We start from the raw sequence: 21,983 nt of genomic DNA, 5'->3' as shown, positions 1-21,983 counted from the left end.
TTTATTCCTAGATATCTTATAATTTTGCTTGCTTTTGTAAATGGAATGCTTTTACTATAACTTTTTTTGTAATTGACTATTTCTGGAGTACAGGAAAACTATTATTTTTGTATGTTGATCTTGTATGTGGCCACCCTGCTGAACTATCTTTCTGGAGCAAATGTTTTTTTAGTTAATTTTCTGGAATTTTCTGAGTAGACAATCATACAGTATGAAAATAGTGGTAATTTTTTCTTTTATTTTGCAAAATTTATACCTCACTTTCTACTCTTATTGTATTCTCATTACTTTGTAAGCCTACATGTTTAAAAGTTGCTTCTTATAAGTCAAAATCGCTTCTGAGTTTTTTTGCCCAGTAGTTTCAGTTCAGTTTTTAAGAGCTAAACAGAGTAAGATAAACCCTTCTTCTACAGGATAACCCTTCAAATATTTGAATATGTTTATCATGCGCCCCACATCTTCAGGTTTCCAAGATAAGCAACTCTGTCATCTTCAATATATATACCTTTCCCACCCAGAGTCATCTTTTTTTAAATGCACTCCATTTTGTAAATGTCCCTCTCAAAACGTGATGTCCAGAGTGGAAGAGAGTTCAGATGTTGTCTGACCATTGCAGAACATACAGCAACTATAGATTACAATGTTAGAGCTAAATGGTTTTAAAATATTTTGTTTGCAGTGGAATCCTTTTATTAATGAACTCTTAGAACCCTAATCCTTAAAACAGTTAAGAGTGAAGTTTCTCTTGTTGAAATGAAAGGAGGGTCAGAGGTTATAGAACCTTTATCATTTCAACTTCCTTTTTGTCCCCCAAGGTAGCCAGCCCAAGGAGAATCCTGAGGATCTGAAGAACATAGTTTGAAAACCATGCATTGAGTCCAACTCCTTTAAATACGATGTGGCCCAGAGATGAGAAATGACTTACTGAGATCACACAGTTACTTAGCAAAACTGACAGAACTAAACTTGGGTCTCAATTTCCATTCCAGAGATCTTTTCACTATGTCATACTATTCCTTACTATTACCCCACCCCACCTTAATGACTCATATTAATCTTAGGATCAGCTAAAATCCTAGGGCCACTGTTAATATCCATTTTGTTCCATCTTATACAGTTGAATTTTGGAAATCTGTATTTATTAAATGTATTAAATATACTCTCTCCTAGAACTCAAAGGAGCATTAGAAATCTTTTGTTTTGGCCCATTAGTCCTGCCTTTAAAAAACTTTCTAAATCTTGATTCTGTCATCCAACATCAATCCGTTTCTTTTGGCAGGGCCATTCAAGTAAGACTCTAACTCGTACTGACATTCAACCCCTAGTTCTTCAATTTGCCAACAAATGTATAACCAAGACCTAATTTCAAAAACTTCAGACTTACATTTTTTTATGGCTCTTCTCCTCCCTTACCTGGAGAATTCCTACTCATCTATTGAGACCCACTTCAACTGTCACCTCCTCTGTGATGTGTTACTGGGTCCACATTCGTCATCCTTGAAGCAGTGTTGACAGGTCCCATTTCTATACAATAGGATTGTAATAACTAACATACTTCCTCTGTTATTTTATGAATTCCTGTAGGGTCTTATGTGTTCTTTGCATCCCCAGGACCTGAGCCTAGGATGGCAGGTGGACCATGGTGACTACCTACTGAGGAAGACTGTGAGGTCGGGTAGGAACTCAGTGGCAAGAGCATTGTGAGGAGTTAATGATTTCTGCCATGAGCTCAGGAGACAAGTATTTTGCCAACCCTGGCCCAGGGCATAGTCAGTACTCAAAATACGTTTTTAAATGTATTTTTGCACCCGTACCCTGAGATGTCTAGTAACTTTATCAAAAGAAAAATAAGCTGGGCATGGCTTGTGTCAACCCTTGTTTGTGTCTACCGATCATAATTTCTCTTGAGTGTTCACAAACAATATTCTAATAACCCTTTTTAGATATTTTTTCCTGGGTATCAGCATCGAGTTAATTATTGGTTTATATTTTCTGAGATATACTTCTTCCCCTTTTCAGAAAAGTAGGACAACATTTCCTTGTCTTTAGCCTTTTGGCGCCTCTTCCATTTTCCAAGAACTTTCCAGGTGGTGGTGACTCATTTGGAGAAAATGGCCCCTTTCACTCGGACCTTTCAACAGCATTGTTTGTAATGGTCAGGGGCCATGACTAGGAGAGCTGTTTCTTGGAAAAAGTCTATTTGAATTGGGCAAATCAGAGGCTGAAGTCAGGATGGCCAATAAATGTGTTATTGACAGAGGCCTGGCCTAGAAAGACAGCCAAGTCTAGGGAGGCAGTTTTCTCTGAACCATGGCCCAGCAAGCATTTTAGATGGCTCTTCCTGTCTCTCTTCGCTTCCCCTTCTCTTGGCTCCATGTTCTTCTCTTGCTCTAGTTTGTCTCCTCTGAGCTGAATTTGGATGGCTAAAGTGTAGCCTCAGCACAAAAATGACCAGAAGAATGCACATCTGCCCTTGAGTTCCGGATGAGGACCTATGTCAGTGACTGTTAGTGACAGAGATAATAAACAAAACAATTTCAAGAAATTGCAGATATTAGATTAATAATAGATACACTTCAGCTGTACATATGTGACAAAGAGAGGATATCATTGTCTGCGTAGACACACAAAAAATACAGTAAAATGATGATTCATTAGAATACTAAAAGCAACCGAATTTTCTGTGAATCTACCATGTGCCCAGTCCTGTGCTAGACACTGGGAGGATGGAAAGACATGATCCTAAAGATGTTGCAATAATTTTTTAAAATCTTCTACCTTAATAAGAGAATGACATATAGCCAAAATCTGGTGTTCGGTCTTATTATTTTTTTTAAAGCCTTTTCTTTAACAAGATTGGAACCAAAATATGAGTGAATTTTTTAAAAGGCTAACCTTCAATAACCGAAAAATGCAATTCATCTAAACTCTCTGTTCCAACTATGTGTTAATTAAATGACCCTTGATCTACTGTACATGCCAAGAAAATGACATTGCTATGACTGCAGCTTGTCTCCCCACCCAGTGCTGTGGGTTGCTTTGTAGAAGCTGCAGCAAGCCTGGTTTTTATTGGGACTGGGAAATCTCATCATGCAGGTTCAGTCTAGCTCAGGTTCTTGTGCCTTCAGTGTGGATCTTACCACTTATTTGGTAAGAGGTACAGTGAGAAGTGGGCCTTCAGCCCTCCAAGGGGTTGTGTCCTGTTGCTATAAACCATCAAAAGCCTGACTGCTGGTCCCAGCAGCTCACGCAAGGGACAAATGTAAACAGGAGATGCTTTGCTCTCAGTGGAAAGGTTTGATTTGACCTCCTTCCAGGCGATCACACTGGCTGCCATTTTATACAGTCTATTTCTGTCTTCCTGTACACATCCCTCAATTTGCATTCCTGCTTAAACTTGCCACTAGTCCTGGCTCTCTGTGTGGCGGAATGGATTTGAAGAGGAGGAAAGAAAGGCTTTTTGTGAGGAGGGGGAGAATACAGGACTTTCACTAGCTCTTCCTCCTGGATGTCTTCAGAGAAGCATTTTGTCTCCTGGCCTCCTTGAGGGTTGTCATAGAAGCTCTCATTTAGTACAGACATCAGCCTTACTTCTTTGTGTATTTGACTTTTAGCTGAGTTTGAACCAATTTGGCTCATTAAAAAATGATGATTGGCGTAATGGGAAGATGAATGGCAAGAAGAAGGTGGAAACAGAACTTTAAAGACGGTTTACATGAAGAGAGTGATTCGAAGGGGCCATCAAAAGCCCTCAAATATCTTTCACCAGATCTTAAGGAACGTGAGACGTCCGCTATTAGAGCTTTATTCCTTAGGGTTCAGTTATGGCAATATCTCCAACCCTGGGCGGGATGCAGATTAAGCTATGAACACTCTAGCATGATTTAGCTTATCAGAAATTTGCAGTCAACTGATCGTTTCCCAGCAACCAGTTGGCCTTCCTTGCCAGTACATTTGACTTGGATGATTTCCCCCGTTCTTAAGGGAAACTAATTTAATTGTGTAAGTTCGCAATCTTAACAGGCTCAAAAAGCAATTGGTATGAGTCAAAACTTGGAATGGCTAAGCAGTTTAGATGATTGTATAAACAAGGTCCAAAAGTCAATTTTTCAGGCCATTAAATGTAGGTCAGATGCAAGAAGAGAATTAAATTGTTACAGAAGGGACTCAACCAAGAAATGTCCACCAGACTAGCAGCTCCTTGAGGATGGGAGCTGTGTCTTATTCTTTCTGTATCCCTGACAGTTACCATGGTGGCTGAATTCTCATGAGCATTCAGTGAATGCTATTCAATTAGTAAACAAATTCAGAACAATTTCTTGACTGAAAGATCGATTCTGGAGTGCATTACCAAATAATGTTGGGGAGTCCTTTATTGTAGGGATTTTATGAAAGAAGATAGGTACTACTATGCCCAGGATGTGGAAGTAAAGTGTTCTGTAGCGGCAGAGAAAGACGGTGGATTTTCCTTCTAGGCCTTGGGTGCTATGAAATGGTGAAGAGAGTTTGTATTGGGTTCTCTCTCTCTCTGTCTCTCTCTCTCTCCCCCTCTCCCTCTGTGTGTGTGTCTGTGTGTGTCTGTCTCTCTTTCTTTGCCAAAACCTGATTTACTTTACCAGCTTTTGTTTTTTTTTTTAAATTGAAGTATATTTGAAAAGACGCAGACCTACTAGAGAATGGGCTTGAGGACATGGGGAGGGGGAAGGGTAAGCTGGGACAAAGTGAGAGAGTGGCATGGACATATATACACTACCAAACGTAAAATAGATAGCTGGTGGGAAGCAGCCGCATAGCACAGGGAGATCAGCTCAGTGCTCTGTGACCACCTAGAGGGGTGGGATAGGGAGGGTGGGAGGGAGGGAGATGCAAGAGGGAAGAGATATGGGGACATATGTATATGTATAACTGATTCACTTTGTTATAAAGCAGAAACTAACACACCATTGTAAAGCAATTATACTCCAATAAAGATGTTAAAAAAAGAAAAAGGGAAAAAAAATTAAATAAACTTTACCAGCTTTTCTTGGCCCACCTCATTTCCCCTTAGGTCATACAGCTTTTGCAAAGTAATTATAATAATTTGCATTCATACAGCACTAGTACTTTTCAACGCATTTTCATACGCACTATCTCTTTTTGTTCTAAATTGGAAAAAACCCCTACTATGAAGCAGTCAGAGTAGTATTAGTTCCATTTTTCAGATGAGGAACCTGAGGTACAGAGTATTTGAGTGACTCGCTCATGATCATATAGCAATGTGTGACTGAACCAGAACTAGAAGTCAATCCCAAGTCTCAAAACTCAGGAATGGACGTTTGTTAGGAAAACAGCAGATAGTCCTACTGCCTTCATGGTTATAATCCTCATACTTTTTATATTGTTTCCAATTCCTTCTTTATACTCCATTCTAGGCCTATGAGGCTGACACTTGAGAAATGGCCAAATCAGACATTATCTCAACTGTGGAGTATCAATTTATCCTCAGCTTTTTTTCCCTTCAAATGTGAAGTGCGCACTTAACTAGATTTATAACAACATTGGGCAGGACATCTTTCTGTCTCTGCCTAAGCCAGCTGACACAGAGGTCTTCTGCAATGTATTGCCCCAGAATGCATCTTCTCTTCCTCTTACAGCTTTCTTTGACAATCACAGCAGGAGGACCTCTTGTATTGGCTGATAGTTTATTGAGTCCTTTCCTTCCTGGGGCTGGCAACCTTCTCACGCAGATTCAAGAGGCAGCAGATCTAGTGTAATTACCAGTCCAAACCCTATTTGGTGTCCCAGAATGGAATGAGTAAGGCAGTGTTGTACTGAAACCATGGATGAAGCTGGACCTCAGAGCCTGGGATGGATGCCAGGACTGGAAGAGCCAAGGACTTTGCAAAAACCAGAGGTCTAGGCAGGCTGTGAGTCATTAACTAAAAAAGCGGTTAGGAATTAGGAAATAAGCTTCTTACTGGGGTGAAAGCAAGGCCAAGGGTCAAAAACGAAATAGCAATGGACAATAGTAAAACAATAGTAAAAACAATAGTAAAACAATAGTAAAACAATAGTAAAAACAATACTGCCTTAGGAAATGAGATCAAAGTCTGCTTCCGCCCAGAAGCCTGCTAAAATGGAGCTGATTCTAGGGAGTGGCCAGCCTGAGATCCATGGGTGGGAGTAAGAAAGCCATCTTTACGGGTCGGGAGCGGAGAGTGGTGGTCACAGCAAAGGTGCTCTCTTGACAGTCGAGAAATGTCCTAGAGCACGGTTTCGCAACCCTGGTACTATTGACATTTTGGTCCAGAGTTAGCTCTTTGTCGTGTGGCGCTGTTCTGCGCATTGTAGGACATTCAGCAGCATCTCTGGCCTCTACCCACTAGATGTCAGCAGCATCCATCCAAGTTGTCACAACCAAAGATGCTTCCAGATACCGTTCAGTGTCCCTTGGGGAGTTAGGGAGAGGTAAGATGGCCCCGGGGTTGAGAACCACTGCTCTAGAAGCTATGGACTGTGAAAGCTTATTGGTCTCAAGCCTTCTAGGGTCCACAGACTTCTGAATTATTTTCGGAGCAGGAGATCTAAGGTAGCAGGTATAAGCATCTGTTGGGAAGGTAATCCCATCCTTCCCAAATGTTCTTTCACATCTAGTGCCTGGCTCACCTCTCCCATTCGGCACTATTGCGGTTCCTAAGAAGAGTGAACCCTTGGAATTTTCTGGAAATCCTACTTAATTGCAAACGGAAAGGTAGATCTCCTCATGGTTTTCATTCTTGGGACAAATGTGAAAATACTTTTTACTTTTTGCAATTGAGTTCTAAAAGACATGTTAAGTTTCTGTTTTCTTTTTATCTTGAACTTTAATTTCTTCATTTCCATTCCTTTCCTACTTTCATTCAACCATATCCTTCACAATGCAAGTGTATAGCTGATGAGGTGGGGTACCCAGATGCCAGGAACTGGGCCTAAGAACCTCCGCTCTGGGAGATACTTGCAAAGGATATTGTACCCGCTTATCCGTCTTCCACCTCAGCCTCTTTTCTTAACCACCTTCCTTAAAAACATGAGGAAGAAGTCTGTGCACTCTTTTTCCTCATTGTTGCTCTTGTGGTGGCTTTTCATGTCTGTCAGAAGTAGGAGTCCTCTGAAGGCCTGTCAGAACAGTTTTGTGGACTGAAACATGATATAGAAAAAGCAACAGGATATAGTGGAAATGGCCTTGGACCAGGAGTCCAAACCCAAGTTCTAGTCTCTTTCCCTCTTTATAGACATTTGATCTTGCAAATCACCTTCCCTTGGCTGAACCTCAGTTTCCTCATGTGTAAAATAGAACTACCTGTTTGCCTCCATGGTAACTATATGGTTCAAAAGATACAATGGGGTGAAAGCAGCATGAAACATGTAAAAGCTTTTACAAATGCAAAATGATATTAATATTATTGCTTAATTGTAGTCACGCCTCTTCAATTATTCTTACCCAAGTGTCACAATATCCACTGGACAGATGTCATAGTCAAGGCTGTAACAACAGTTCCTTTCTCTTGCCTGCAGTGACAGGCCTACTCTCTAGGCCTTCCTCTCCAGATCTACTATCTACTTTCTACCCTATTCCACCCTGCTCTGTGCCCTTGGAGGCTGACCCATATCAACAGGCTACCTTGTCTTCAGGATTCCAGTTGTGTTTGGAAAGGGAAGCACTGGCAGGGAGGAGAGGAGTGAGGTTAGGCTATTTATTCCCTGGTACCCTGCCTGCAAGGATGCTGGACATCCCTTCACTGAAGGTCACAGCTCCTATCAGGAAGCTCTCTTTGTATAATTTTCATGTTCTCTCCTCCCTCTGGTTTCTGGTATCTGCTACCTCTCCTCTCTCTTTCAGGCGTAAGGGTGGTAATGGACCCCATTATTACTAGTCCTGGGATACTTCAGCATTTCCTATGGTTTCTTTATACACTGCCCGTACTTTTGTAATCAGTTGCCTTTGTTAAACTTTACTCAGTTTATCTACTCTGAGTATGTCATGTGTTTTTTACTAGCACCCTGACTGATATACCCACCAAGTCTCTTCCTTTTCTTCTCCCCTGATGTTTCTATTGTAGTAAAATATATACTTGTAAAGGAGGGGACATTATGTAAGGAAATGCAGTAGGTTTATGGCCATTAGTATTCTGTCCAATCACGTTGAGAATTAGCTCCTGAGTCACCACCTCTGAACATCTATAATCAAGCTGTATGTTCCTTATCAATTGGGCAGTCCATTCTCTTTGTCCTATCCGCAACCAACCATTGAGGGACATTTAGAGGCCATGACTCTCGTGCCTACTGTCTCTCACGAAGTTCGTATCCTTGCTAAATTCCAGCAACCTGGGAGGCAACTGTCTGATGCACACTCCAGTCTCTGGTTTGCTGTAAATCAGTTTGCACCCCTTTGCTTCCTTTGGACTGAGTTTGCAGAGAATGAGCTTACATCCTTTTGCTTCCCTTGGACTGGAGTCTCAGGAAGCCTGGGAAGGGGGGTACAGTTAAGCCTCTGGGATTCCATGACAGCTGCCAGCATTCTGGCCCTGGTGTCTCTGCTTATTAACCGTGTCCAACCTGGAATGTTTTGTAGACTGTCAGAGCTAGAAGATACCTCAGAAATCAACTAGTTCAGAGGTTCTAAACTTAAGATCTATCGATGGGCTTTAGGGAAATCCTTAAACTCCCTATATTATATGCAAAATTAGCTATCTGTGTGCACATATGCATTTTTTTTCTGGGAAGCAAATCCATAGCTTTCATCAAATTCTCAAAAGGGCTTGTAACAGAAAAGAGACCTAGACCTCAGATGGCTCTAGAACAGCATCCACACCTTACAGCAGAGGAAACTGAGGCCCAGAGAGAAAGCAACTTACTTATCCAAGATTTCACAGTAAGTCAATGGCAGGGTTTAACCTAGAACCAAGGTAGAGGTGAACTCCCCCCGTTTTTTAAAACAAACCTCTCCTTCCTCTACTGAATTCCAAAGCCCTACTCCCACTATACTTTGTGCACAGTAGATACCAGATAACTGTTAAATGCAATTGATAACGGCATTGGGCCCTAGAAGCACACTTGCTTCTTTTAACTGACCCTACCAAACAGAATCTGGAGCTGCGTGGGGCTCAGGGCCAACCATAGAGCTTAGTGGTGCCAAGGGAGCAGGCAGGGTTTTTCCACCCCAGTTCTCTCTGATGAATGGAGTTCTGTCTCGTCCCTGTTCCTCTGAGCCAACGTGTCCCCAGGGCCCTGTGGAGGGGCAGGTGTCGGTCCCGGGCATGGACTCAGCGGCCCAACTCCAGCGCCTCTGCAGCTGTTCTCATCCCTGTGAGGCCCCCAGTGGGAGCTAACACAGAGACTCTTGGAAAATGGCAAAGAAAAGCTAAGGAAAAAACACCCTGGAGCACTGAGGGGTTGCCAGGCTTCCAGGGGAGCTGGCACAGCCTTGCTCAGGTTATTAAATCACACTAGCTCCTGGTAAAATAGGGTAAAAAGTCTTATTCCTTCCCATCTTCCCTTCTATGGCCCTCTTTCCCAGGTCACAGGTATTTTCATATTACCCAGAGTCCCCTACTGTATTTCCTTACCTCGGTCTCCCCATGTAGGAAATGAGTACCTTTGCTGTATAGTTTAGGTACCCAGTGTGGCAGAATAAAAGCAGTCTGGAATTCCAGTATCAGCTCTGTAACTAACTAGCAATGTGATCTTGTACAAGTCACTTAATCTTGATGAGCTTTCATGCTTCATTAATAAAACATGGGGCTAATGAACCAAATGACGTAATGGAGGTGAGATCACTTGACAAAGGCAACACAACAAAAGCTATGTGGGGTTATTATGTCCTTTCACCACTCAAAGAAAAATTATTTTAAAAGTTGAAAAGAATAACCTTGAGGGACAATGGCTCAGCTGAGATCTGGCTGCCTAGATTTCAGTCTAACTGGGTTTTCTGGGGGAAATTCTAGAATGAAGTGGGAAGAAAAGTCACCACTGGCTTTGAGTCTAAGACCAGTGGAAGGAATCAGTTGACAGAAATGTGATTTATTCCTGGAGTTTCACATGATACTTTATTTCCTAGAAACCTATGAGAAGAGCTTCTAAGGACTAGTCACTCTTCACCAGAAAAAGAAGAAGAGAGATCCAATCAGATCTAGTGCTGGAGATCAGAGGGAATCAGCCTCAACATGACTTGCCATAGGAATAAACTAGCTTGCAGAGGGGCAGAGAATTTCCAGAGGGTGGCGCAAGATAGTGGGAAGAGAATATCAGTCCCTCCCTGCACAATCAGCCAGTCAACACTGTTTCCTAAGGTACCATGAGGCAAATCACGGTCAGTGCCTTCAAGAAATGCATGCCTTGATGGATGAAAGAGAGAGAAAGGGCAAAACCCATAGGGTAACTTACGTGCTTAAAGAAATGGTCTTTAGTTGGGGAGGGGGTGGACGTGTTTTTCAATGCATATAATTAGAAAACAAATAGATCTAGAATTTAGTAAACAAGTCAATCTTTATCTCTTAGGACTTTCTCTAATATGTGGTGCAGTAGACAATGATCACTAGTGGTCTAGAATAATCTTATTATACTGTAATATCCTTAATTATGAAACAGTTTTAATTATTATGGTTCTTAGACTCTTCCTACTCTTGTTATTACTGGTGATAATAATATTTTTTAAATATTTGACTTTTTAGACTTAGACTTAGTGGAGATACAGTGGTGAACAAAACAGATGAGGGTTCTACTCTCTTGGATCTTATATGGTGGTGGTGGTGGTTCTAGCTTAGATTGGGAGATAAGGAAGACTTCACTGAATAGGTGAAATTTGACTTCTGCTTCTGCAATATGGCAGACTAAGTCTTCTAAAAAGTCTTCCCGGGGCTTCCCTGGTGGCGCAGTGGTTGAGAGTCTGCCTGCCAGTGCAGGGGACGCGGGTTTGAGCCCTGGTCTGGGAAGATCCCACATGCCGCGGAGCAACTAGGCCCGTGAGCCACAATTACTGAGCCTGCGTGTTTGGAGCCTGTGCCCCGCAACAAGAGAGGCCGCGGTAGTGACAGGCCTGCGCACCGCGATGAAGAGTGGCCCCCACTTGCCGCAACTGGAGAAGGCCCTCGCGCAGAAGCGAAGACCCAACACAGCCATAAATAGATAAATAAATAAAATTAAAAAAAAAAAAAAAGTCTTCCCGCTACAATACAACTATATCCTGGATAAATTATAGCAAAATTTTTCTTTACATTTCCCTTTTTTAAACAGCTTTATTGATATATTGATATAATCCACATAATATAAGTTCATCCATTTAGAGTATAATTCAATGGTTTTGGGTATATTACATTATTAATATTTTTAATTATGGTAAAATATACATTACAAAAAATTTGTCATTTTAACCATTTCATGTGTGCAATTCAGTGGCATTAATTACCTTCGCAATGTTGTTCAACCTTCACTACTATCCAGTTCAAGAATTTTTTCATCGCCCTACATAGAAACTCTGTAATCTTTAAGCAGTAACTCCCCAATCCCCTTTCTCCTAGACTCTGGTAACCTCTAGTCTACTTTGTGTCTCAATGATGTTGTCTATTCTAGATATCTCACATAAGTAGAATCCTACAATATTTGTCCTTTTGTGTCTAGTTGATTTCATTTAGCATAATGTTTTCAAGGTCCAATTTGCATGTATCAACAGCATCCTTTTTGTGGTTGAATTGTATGAATACATTAATACAATGTGACTCGTATGTATATACCACATTTTGTTTATACATTCATCTGTTGGTGGATACTTGGATTGTTTCTACCTTTTGGCTATTGCAAATAATGCCGTAATGGACATTGCATACAGGTATCTATTTGAGTCACTACTTTCAATTTTTTGGTATATATACCTAGAAGTAGAATTGCTGGGTCTTTAGGTGTGATATTGTGATTTATAATAAGAAATATATATTTGGTCTTTGTCCCTATTTCTGGCAAAAGAACTCCAAAAACCCTTGGAATTTTCTAAGTGATGAGAGCTATAAAGGTGTTTCTATTACGTCAATGAAGTAACTTTTGGAAAGCACCTGAGGATGGGGGCTGGTTGCCAGGAGAATCAACCATGTGATTAAAGGGTTAGAATTTTCAGTCCCACACCCAGACCTCTTGGGAGGGGAGAGGGGCTGGAGATTGAATGGATCGCCAATGGCCAATGATTTAATTAATCATGCCTATATAATCAAACTTCCATGAAAACCCAAAGGAGAGCATTTGGAGAGCTTCCAGGTTGGTAAACACGTGGAGAGCAAGGGAGATTGACTCAGAGAAAGCATGGACACTCCGTGCCCTTTCCCCATACCTTGCCCTAAGCATCTCTTCCATCTAGCTGTTCCTGAGTTATATCCTTTTATAATAAACCAGTAATCTAGTGAGTAAATGGTTTTCTTGAGTTCTGTGAGCCACTCTAGCAAGTTACTCAAACTTAAGGAAGCGGTCTTGGGAGCCTCTGATTTATAACCCAACAGTCAGAAGTACAGGTGAGAACCTGGACTTGTGATTGGCATCTGAAATGGAGGAGCTGGGGGAAGTCTTGTGGGACTGAGCCCTTAACCTGTGGGATCTGACACTATGTCTGGGTAGATAGTGTCAGACTTGAATTGTAGGACATCCAGCTGGTGTCCAAGAATTGTTTGTTGGTGTGGGGAACCTCCCCATGAACACACACACACACACACACTGGAATTGACGACTGGTGTCAATGAAGTGGGATTTGCTAGAACAGCCCTGGCTCACAGAAACTTGTGGTTTGGAAGAGAAAGGATGAAAGGACAGGAGAATGATGAACCTTTGATTCCTGTGTGGCCACGTGGTCACCCACAGTACGAAGCAGCAGCTATGCTGCAATCACTTCCTAAAGGTAAAAGTTACCAGTGGAATTTAGTGATGGCTCCAACTCCTGGGGAGTTAATTCACTGGATGCATAAGGAAATGTAAACTGATAAGAGCGAGGCAAAATATTCACTCCCTTGGGTATTGTGATCTATAATAGATAAACTAAAAGAGAATAGTGTGTCCGATTTTGATGCTAGACCAAAAGCAGATTTCAGTGACTCAGAACTTCAGCTGCCTCCCCCACCCCCTGCCAAGGTAAAAATTGTGCAGGGACAACACAAAGTACCTCTAAGACCTCTGGTTACCAAGAAGTTAGCATGGGGAGAGGGCAAAAGCAAGAAACTACTGAAACCAGGGAGTGTGGTATGAAGGAGTTGTTTCATTTTGTGAATCAGTATCATCAGCTTCCTGGAGAACCTTTACCAAAATGGATTGTGAGAGTGACTACTTTAGAAGCTGTGTCTTTGTCTTTGGTTTTGGTGGAAGAACATGTTTGGGTTGATGCAGGCCCCACAGGTCACTATGAAACAATCACAGATGGCATATATCACATATATCACATATATGTGATCCAGACACAAAGCAGCTTATTCCCGAGGGAGCAGCCAGCTTGGTGGGCTGGATAAACGCCGCTGTAAGGTCTGTTTACCCTGAAAAGAGGGGCTGTCTGTCTCCCCTTATGAATGTCAAGTAGAACACCCCAAATGAAGCAGCTGATGCTTGTATGCAAGCCATGTAGTACTGGCTTTGTGATGACTGGAATATTCACCTGCTGAATATACCTGTTATCCAGGGCACTTTCACGTGGGCACCCCTTATAATCTTAATGTTGGAAAACATAAAAAACAGTTCTGGAAGCGTTATGGAATTTGCTGCCTCAGCTTCCCCTCAGGGGTCTTACAGATGCTAATAAAAACATTAGGTTAATTAACAAGGGAATTAGGAGGGGCTGAGGGGAGAGTCACTGGACTCTTCCCAACAAGGTGGAAATGTTGAAATGGTTATGAGAAATAAGGTGAATAAAGCAAATATCGATAGGAGCGAAACAAAGAGTAAACGGAGACGGAAGAGTTGTCCCAGCAAGGTGGAAATCTTTAGATGGTTATTAAGAAATGGGGTTAGGGCTTCCCTGGTGGCGCAGTGGTTGAGAATCTGCCTGCCAATGCAGGGGACACGGGTTCGAGCCCTGGTCCGGGAAGATCCCACATGCCGCGGAGCAACTAGGCCCGTGAGCCACAACTACTGAGCCTGCGCGTCTGGAGCCCGTGCTCCGCAACAAGAGAGGCCGCGATAGTGAGAGGCCCGCGCACCGCGATGAAGAATGGCCCCCACTCGCCACAACTAGAGAAAGCCCTCGCACAGAAACGAAGACCCAACACACCCCCCAAAAAAATCAATCAATTAATAAATAAATTTATTAAAAAAAAAAAAAAAAAGAAATGGGGTTAGACATTGATGGGGTCAAAGCGGCCTCCTGCTGGTTCCCCAGCATTAGAGGATCCCAAACAAGTCTGCTCTGTTTACTCCAATTGGAAGAAATTTAACCTCTGATCTATAGCCAGTTGGTCAGAAGTCCAGGTAACAACAACCTAGGCTTGTGACTGATCTCTAAAGGGTGGGGGGCAGTCTTGTAGGACTGAACCCATAACCCATGGAATCTGATGCTATCTCCAGGTAGATAGATAGTGTCAGAATTCAGTGGAATTGTAGGACACCCTGCTGGTATCCAACCTTTGCTTATTAGAGGTGTGGAGAAACCACTTCACACACACACACACCCCCTCACATGTTAAAATTGGGTCCAGGGACCCAGTTATACGTAATTCTGTGTTTAGTGTTTTGAGGAACCTGCAACAAACATTTTAAAATGTTTTTCTAAGCTTCCGGAAAAGAAAGGCAGGAGAAAGAGGGACCAGAAGTTGAAACTAGAGCAGCAGGCAGTATGTAAAGGCCTGAGCTTCCCTGAGGGCAAAACCCATAATCGGAGCCCGGTGCTTTGGATATTATCAGAAGTGCAGGACATGCAAGTGCCAACTAAAGAATGTCACTCATCATCTGGCTCTACAAGGATTGAGTCATTAGCTACTTCAGTCGCTGACCTTCAACCCACCCTGAAAGGAGTTCATGATGGAGATCAAGAATGAGGTACTCAGTGCTCTGGGAAAACTGGCAGAACAGGCCTTCAGATAGATATTTTCAGGAGAAGTTTTTTTTTATGAAACTGGATTCTTGCATCTTTCTATACTTAGAAAAGCACTAAAACCATTAACTAAGGTATCTGTTCCTCGTGACTATCAGCAACCTTCTACCGAGATGTGTGCTTAGTTGCACGTACCTCCTTCACCAAAATCACATATATACTAACCCCCCCACCCCTTACCTCTTGAAAACAATTTCTCAGAGCTGTCTGAGAGGCTGTCTCCTGGGCTATAGTCCTCAGTAAGATACTGAATAAACTTGACTCAAGCTTTTTATGTTGTGCAGGGTTTTGGGGTTTTTTTTTTTTTCAGTTGACACAAGGTCCTTGAAAAGTGAGGGACCTGAAGCTGCAACCTCCGCATTAAGCCAGGACCCTTAAAAGGGGATATACCAAAAACCTACCTGTAAACTTGTTTGTCTCTGTCATGACTCCAGGTAGGAAACAAAATAAACAAGAGTACTACTGTTACTGCTGCTGTGGCTGGTGCTAGCCGAGTATCCTCTTGAGAATTTGCAGCCCAAAGCTTGCTCTGACACAGGTCTGGAATTCAGATTCATACTACTCATGTCACAAGGGAAACCATAGCTGAAAAAAGGTGCTGCCCCCATATTGTTAGTGAACCCTGGCACCTGGCAGAAACAAATTCATGTCTTTTTCGGAGAAAAGCATCCCCAACCTAGACCCCTGAGGATTCCCAAAGATTTAATTTAATCAAATATGAGCTCATAATTTTAAAAATTATCAAACACAAAAGGAAACCAGTCACCATGAGGGAGAGTTAGCAGGAACAACAGATTTGGATTCTCAAGGACATAAGATATTACAACGATCAGATAAGGACCTAAAATAATTTAATATGGATTATTTAAATAAACAAAACATGTAACCAAAATGGGATAAGAAAAAGAGACTATCAGCTATGACCAGGCAAATTTGAGTAAAACAATGAAATAGAATTTCTAAAAGTCAAAATTATTATCATTGAAATTCGAAGCTCTTTGAGTGGGTTAAACAGCAAATTAAATACATCTGAAGAAAGAAAGAGCAAAGTGGCAGATTTGAAGATATTTTCCAGAATGTAGCCCTAAGAGATAAGAAGATGGAAAATATGAAGGTGAGACTGAGATATGGAAGATAGAGTGGGAAGGTCAAACATGTTCCTAATTTTCAAATGACCCCAGAGAAGTGGTGTAACGAGAAATGGTGATCAAATAGACTGGTAAATATATGCGTAGATAAACTTAAATAATATTAACTATATAAAATAATTAAAATAATAATGACTAATTTGTGGGGTTAAAGAAAAGATCTGAAATTCTAAGCAACAATGGCATGTAAATTGAGGGTTGCTCAGACTTAAATACGGTATGTGGTACTTTATTTTATTTTTGTTGCTGTTGTTGTTTGGGGGTTTTTGTTTTTGGCCACGCGTGCAGCTTACGGGATCTTAGTTTCCTGACCAGGAATTGAACCTGGGTCCCCAGCAGTGGAGGCACGGAGTTCTAACCACTGGACCACCAGGGACGTCCCCCAGTATGTGGTGAAGATTTGATGGGGAAGACTCAGCTCTAGGCCTGTGGCTCTGGGAAGAGTACTTTCTGTGTAGAGGGAGCTGCAAGAGTGAGGCTGTGAAGCACGAAAGATCTTGATGTGTTTGAGAAGCAGGAAGAAGGCCAGTGTGACTGGAGCTAGGTAGCATATGTGGCACAAGAGATTGGGTAATATACAGCCAAGACAGAAAGTGGATTTTATTCTGCCTCTGGTGACAATGGGCAAGATAAAATGTGACTTCTAGTGAAAAAATGACTCCCAGATTTCTGGTTTGGGCAGCTGGTGGAATTGTGGTACCAGTGACTGAGATGAGGAAAGCTGGAGGGAAGTGGGATTTGGAGAGGGAGCGGTAAGAATTCGGTTTGGGGCATATTAAATCTGGGATGCCTGTCAGATAACCAAACGGAGCTGCCAAGCAGGTAGTTGAATATAGGAGTCTAGAGATAAACATTGTCTCCGCTCACCACGCCAACCCTGCGCCAGCCTGTGACTGGAGCCCATCCAGGGCAGGCAGGCAGGAAATGTTCCAGAATGAGAGTGGCAGTAACTTTTAGAAAAAGCCTCATCCGTAATGTTTACTGAATCTTTCATTAACTCATTTTGCAAAGCTTGCCAGCCACACTATGGGCAGGGCACACTGTTGGCAAGACGGGGAAATCAGTGTGGTTTGTCTTCCTTGCCACAGAGTTCCCTCTTCTGCGCCCCTGGGGCCACTCCTCTCCCCATAGACACTCTCTGCCCTTTCCTTCACCCTGAATTCCACCAGTAGACAACTGTATGTTTTGTCTGTGCAGAAGGCTGGCAGATGGGTCCGGGCAGTTGTGCTATAGAGAATTAGAATCTCTGTGACTATAGTCAACAAGATGCAGTTCTTCTTCCAGGGCTATTAAGAAAAAGCAAGTTTCTGCTTCTTTTCCTTTATTTATGCAGTTACCTGGAATCCCTTTTACTCCTGTCTCCATCAACCTATATCCCACACGCCCTTCAAGAGTCAGACTTTGTGTCATCTTCTCTGTGCAGCCTTCCCCACTTCTCATGATTAGAATTCTTTGTCGCCTGTGCTCCTCTTGCTTTTTGTGCCTCTGTAATGGTGCTAAAAACAGTATGCCTTGTATTCCAATTATTTGTGAGGTTCTGACTCCTTATTATGCTGTCAACTCGGAAGACAGGGGCCTTTTTCTGTACATTTCTGTATCTCTCACATAGTTCCTTTGCCATAGCAAGTGTTTTATGAGTGAATATTAGTGGAATTGAACTTTCAATGAAAATATTTTGCACGTTGGAGGTGAGTCTCATAGATACACGAGCAAGACCTTACTTACATTTCTTTCTGAACAGTTAGATAGTGAAATGTAGAATCTACCAGCAGCAGACACGTATGAGAACTCACTGCCAGCGTCTGTAATATGTGGTTGGAGAATCTAATCAAGCTTAAATCAAATCACAGAGTGAACTTGCCATTTGCAGCTAATGGACTGCCACACACAGTGATCTGTTGTCTCTGTTTCCCCGTTTGTACTTCGGCATTTAAGCCACTGGATGGTCCATATAATCTATTGTTCGTGCTAATGCATAACCAAGCTAGCTTCCCTTCCCCCAACTCATGCTGTTTTTTTTTTTAAAGGAAGAACATTGAGTAAATGGTTCAGTGTTCACGTGAGTTGATTGACTTTATTGATTTTGTGCTGGCAGTTGATTAATTACAAAGACGGGTGTCATGCTTTTGTGTTCTCTCCTCTGACTTAAATACCCAAGTGTGTTTCAAACAAAAGCTGATGTCAGCAAGACCCTTGATCTCTGAGGATGCTGTAAGTGGTATCATAATGATTATTATTTTTACCACTTTCGTTGCCACCTCATGACAGAAATTTTACCACAAAAAAATGGTTTGCAAAATTATATATTTGCAACGTAACCTAAGGTGGATTTTGTATCATGTTAACTGAATGGAATTTTAAAAAGCAGATGTGAGTGTGAGTTTCATTTGGAAAGTATGTCTTACCCTCCATTCGTCTCTTTCTTTTCCTTCTTCCTCTTTCTTCCTTTCCTCCTCCTTCCCCTCTTCCTTGTCCTCCTTCTCTACTGCATACTCAGTTACCAGTTACGGTAATGAATAGGAGTTTTCTCATCCATAGATTTAAAATGTGATCCATAAAGATGTTATCTTTTTTGAGTCCAATAAAATGTTCTAATGCGTATCAGGCACTGATGAGGACAAAAGGTGACTCTCTTGCCTAAGCTGTGTACAAGCCTTTGAAATCAGGGATTAGGAAGGCACGTTCTCTCAGGCAATTGAATTGTTTTGTCCCGAATTGAATCAGGACACCTGAGTGCTAGTCTCAACTGTGCCATGATCCATCTGTGTATCCTTCAGCCACTTTGACATTCTGTGTTTTGGGTTCCTCATATTTAAGATGGAGGGCTTTCTATTTTCCCAGCTCTGTAACAAAGCAGGGGAGGGCTGCTGTGTCTCAGTATCCAAGGCATTTGGGAAAGCTGGGTATCCACATGCACAATATGAATTTGTCTACATTTGGGAACCAGTAAAATGTGGGGTGGGATCACACAAGAAACCTGATGCTGAACAGCTGGATTGCAAAATGAATGTGTTTGAAGCCAGCCACACCACTGTGAATTTGTCAGAAGCATAGGGGCTTTGCCTTTCTTAGAAGCTCCCCAGAGAAGGGGTTATCCAAAGGCTTTTCCCAAAGCCTGGGCGGGGGCAGAGAGGCTTGGAGTTGGAGGAGGGTGGGTCACTGTAACAGCAACGCCCAGAGCAGTCTGTGAAGGCTTTGTTGTCCTACAATAGGATAGCATGGCATGTCACTGCGATGGCTGCTTTTGAGCTTTCGGTTTTTCTTCTTGGGAAGTGATTTCCACAAATACCTCCAAAATGAATGGTCTGGTACCTTTGGGGGAAGAGTTGCTGTTTGAAGTATTTACTAAATTCCTTTTATGACCAGTAGTTGGTTGAGGTTTTCTATTTCTTTTTGAGCTAATTTCTTTATTTATGTTTTCCTTTAAAAATGATCCATTTCATCTGTTTTCAAACTAACTGTCATAGTTATGCAAATAATAACTTCTGAATTCACAGTCATTGCTCCTTTCTTGTTCCTAAATTTATATATTTGTGTTACCTTTCAAAACCTTTGAATGCTAGGTCCTATTGTCTGCCACTATTGATTTCTTCCTTTTTGTTTCTACTTTTCTGCCTTTGTATAGCCTTACAAAACCTCCTTCTTATTTTCTTTACATTCAGTTGAGGCAAAAACAGCCCTGCCTAAATTCTCACTATGCGATTAAGTGCTCTACCAGGAACCACGGGAAGATATATAGGGAGCGATAAACTTGGTCTTTACATTCAGGAGAGCTGTGATTTAATGGGAAGGACTAGGTGAGTATTCATGAAAATACAGGCAGGTTTTGAAACAGAGTGCTAAATGCTAGAGACCACTAGTGGAGGGATGCCCAAGGGAGAGGCTTCCCTCACTCATGACCAAAACTAAATGAAGCCAGTCAGAGTCAGGGGCAACCTCAAACACAGAGCATGGCAGAGATCTTCAGGGTCAAGAGGTGGCAAGGGATAAACAACTCAGAGGCACACAATGTATCATAGTTAGGGGCTCCAAATTGTATTGGTCCAAGATGTCAGTGGGCATCTGCAGAAGGATTCAAAGCTGTGTATGTAGCCTCTATCGTTGGATCCACTACCAGGGCAATATGCAGGCTGCTTATTGAACTAACATGCCAGTTAGTGACTGGGTCACTTGGAGGTGGTACTAAATAGCTCCCAAGGCACCTGCAGATACTCCTAGCACTCATGACATGATATTGAAATGTTCTGTTTCAGTGTATCTCATTCCATCAGATTATGAGCTCCATGAAGTCATGGCCCGAGTCTTACTCATCTTTGTCTCCCCAGTGCCTGAACCATATGTAAGTGCTTTGTATTACTGAGTGGCTAAAAGCACAGGCTTTGGCGTCACATCGATCTGCGCTTATTTGGCTTCATCGCTTTCCACCTGAGTAATTTACTTATTGTCTCTGGACCTCAGTTTTCTCATCTGTAAAATAGTGATGACAATAATGCCAACTTCTAGGAATTGTTGTGAGAGTAAAATGGGATGACAGATTTGGAAGTACTTAGCAGAGTGCCTGTTCAGAGTAAGCATTCAATTAGTGGTAGCTCTGTTTGTTATTACATGATTATGGAATGGATGGGTGAGGACGAGTGGGCTAAAGAAGGATGGTGGCCTATTTGATGAGGTCAGGACCCAGGGCTGGGAAGAGGCTTAATAGGGGTGAACCCAGCAGCCCTCCAAGTCTCCCTCTCTTCCCTTGGCATCCTTTGGGTGATTGGGAAGCTGAGACAATGTGGATAATGTTTAAGCATCTCTTGCTTTGTGTAAGGCTTGCAATCATCTTGGCTGGGGGAACAGGGATTGAATAGACCCTGGGTGGGTGATGATGTTATTAATACAAACATTTTTCAAATGTAACATATTGATCTCTGCACCCAGCAAGCAGTTGTTAGTTTGTGAGCACGGTGCCTTTGGAAAGTCATTACTAGCAGCTTGAATGGGTAGCTTAGAACAATTAGAAGCTTTGAACACTTTCAAGCTAAGGATTGGGATAAGAATGTTTTGACTCTATGGTTTCTCCTGGGCTTTCCCTGGTGTGCTGGACTAATTATCAAATGTAATTAGGAAAGCTGAGAAGTGGGGAGACTGCAGGGAGCAGCATACTTTCCCAGGGACCCTCATTTCTTTGTGCAGAAAAGGAGTTGGGGAGGACTGTCTCTCTGTTGTGGAGAAGCCGCAATGCATAGGGCGCTAGAGGGCGGGAAGGGTCCTGGGAACACGACTTTTCCAGCAGACCCTCAAGCCTACAGGGACCCATTGCTCTTGATTAAATTTTAAGTGGTTAGGACGGTTTTCCCCTCCTTTTTTTTCAGAGAGGAATGGTATTCTGGGCTGCTACCAGGTGCTCAGTTCACTTTTAGCAAAAAGTCCAATTTTTGTGGGTCCAAAGCGGTTAAAAACCGGTGTCCTTCTTTCAAAACTCATGAAGATAGAGAGAGGGACTTCCACATCTCGGTCAGCCAGAGTCTGTCCATCTCAGGTTACAGAAGGTCTTTCTCATCTTCCTTGGCCTACACCCCTGCCCCCAGACTTGGGCTAACAGCACTCTTGTCTTTGAGGCTCTGAGGAAAGGTGACATTTGTAGGGTCATCTGCTTGCTGACTTTTATTCAGAGGGGAACATTCCATTTGGACATGGTCTTGAAGTTACTCTTGGTGAAATGGAAACAAGATACCACACATGCAACATGGAAAGAAAATGGCACTCAGTATATCTTTACTCAC

The 21,983-nt window shown here is 42.2% G+C and overlaps 1 protein-coding gene and 1 long non-coding RNA gene across 2 annotated transcripts in view; both read left to right on the top strand.

Moving 5' to 3' along the window:
* The window catches only part of LOC118888465, a 400,177-nt gene that overhangs the window by 176,597 nt on the left and 201,597 nt on the right, over positions 1–21,983 (top strand). The window lies entirely within an intron of this gene.
* DCX (doublecortin) overlaps positions 1–21,983 on the top strand; it is a 358,186-nt gene that overhangs the window by 303,115 nt on the left and 33,088 nt on the right. The gene's annotated exons all lie outside the window — the stretch shown is intronic.

This window comes from Balaenoptera musculus, chromosome X, assembly GCF_009873245.2.
Source record: "Balaenoptera musculus isolate JJ_BM4_2016_0621 chromosome X, mBalMus1.pri.v3, whole genome shotgun sequence".
Classification (NCBI taxonomy): Eukaryota; Metazoa; Chordata; class Mammalia; order Artiodactyla; family Balaenopteridae; genus Balaenoptera; species Balaenoptera musculus.
The sequence above is the reverse complement of the archived record's forward strand: the minus strand, read 5'-3'. Positions and strand labels throughout refer to the sequence as shown.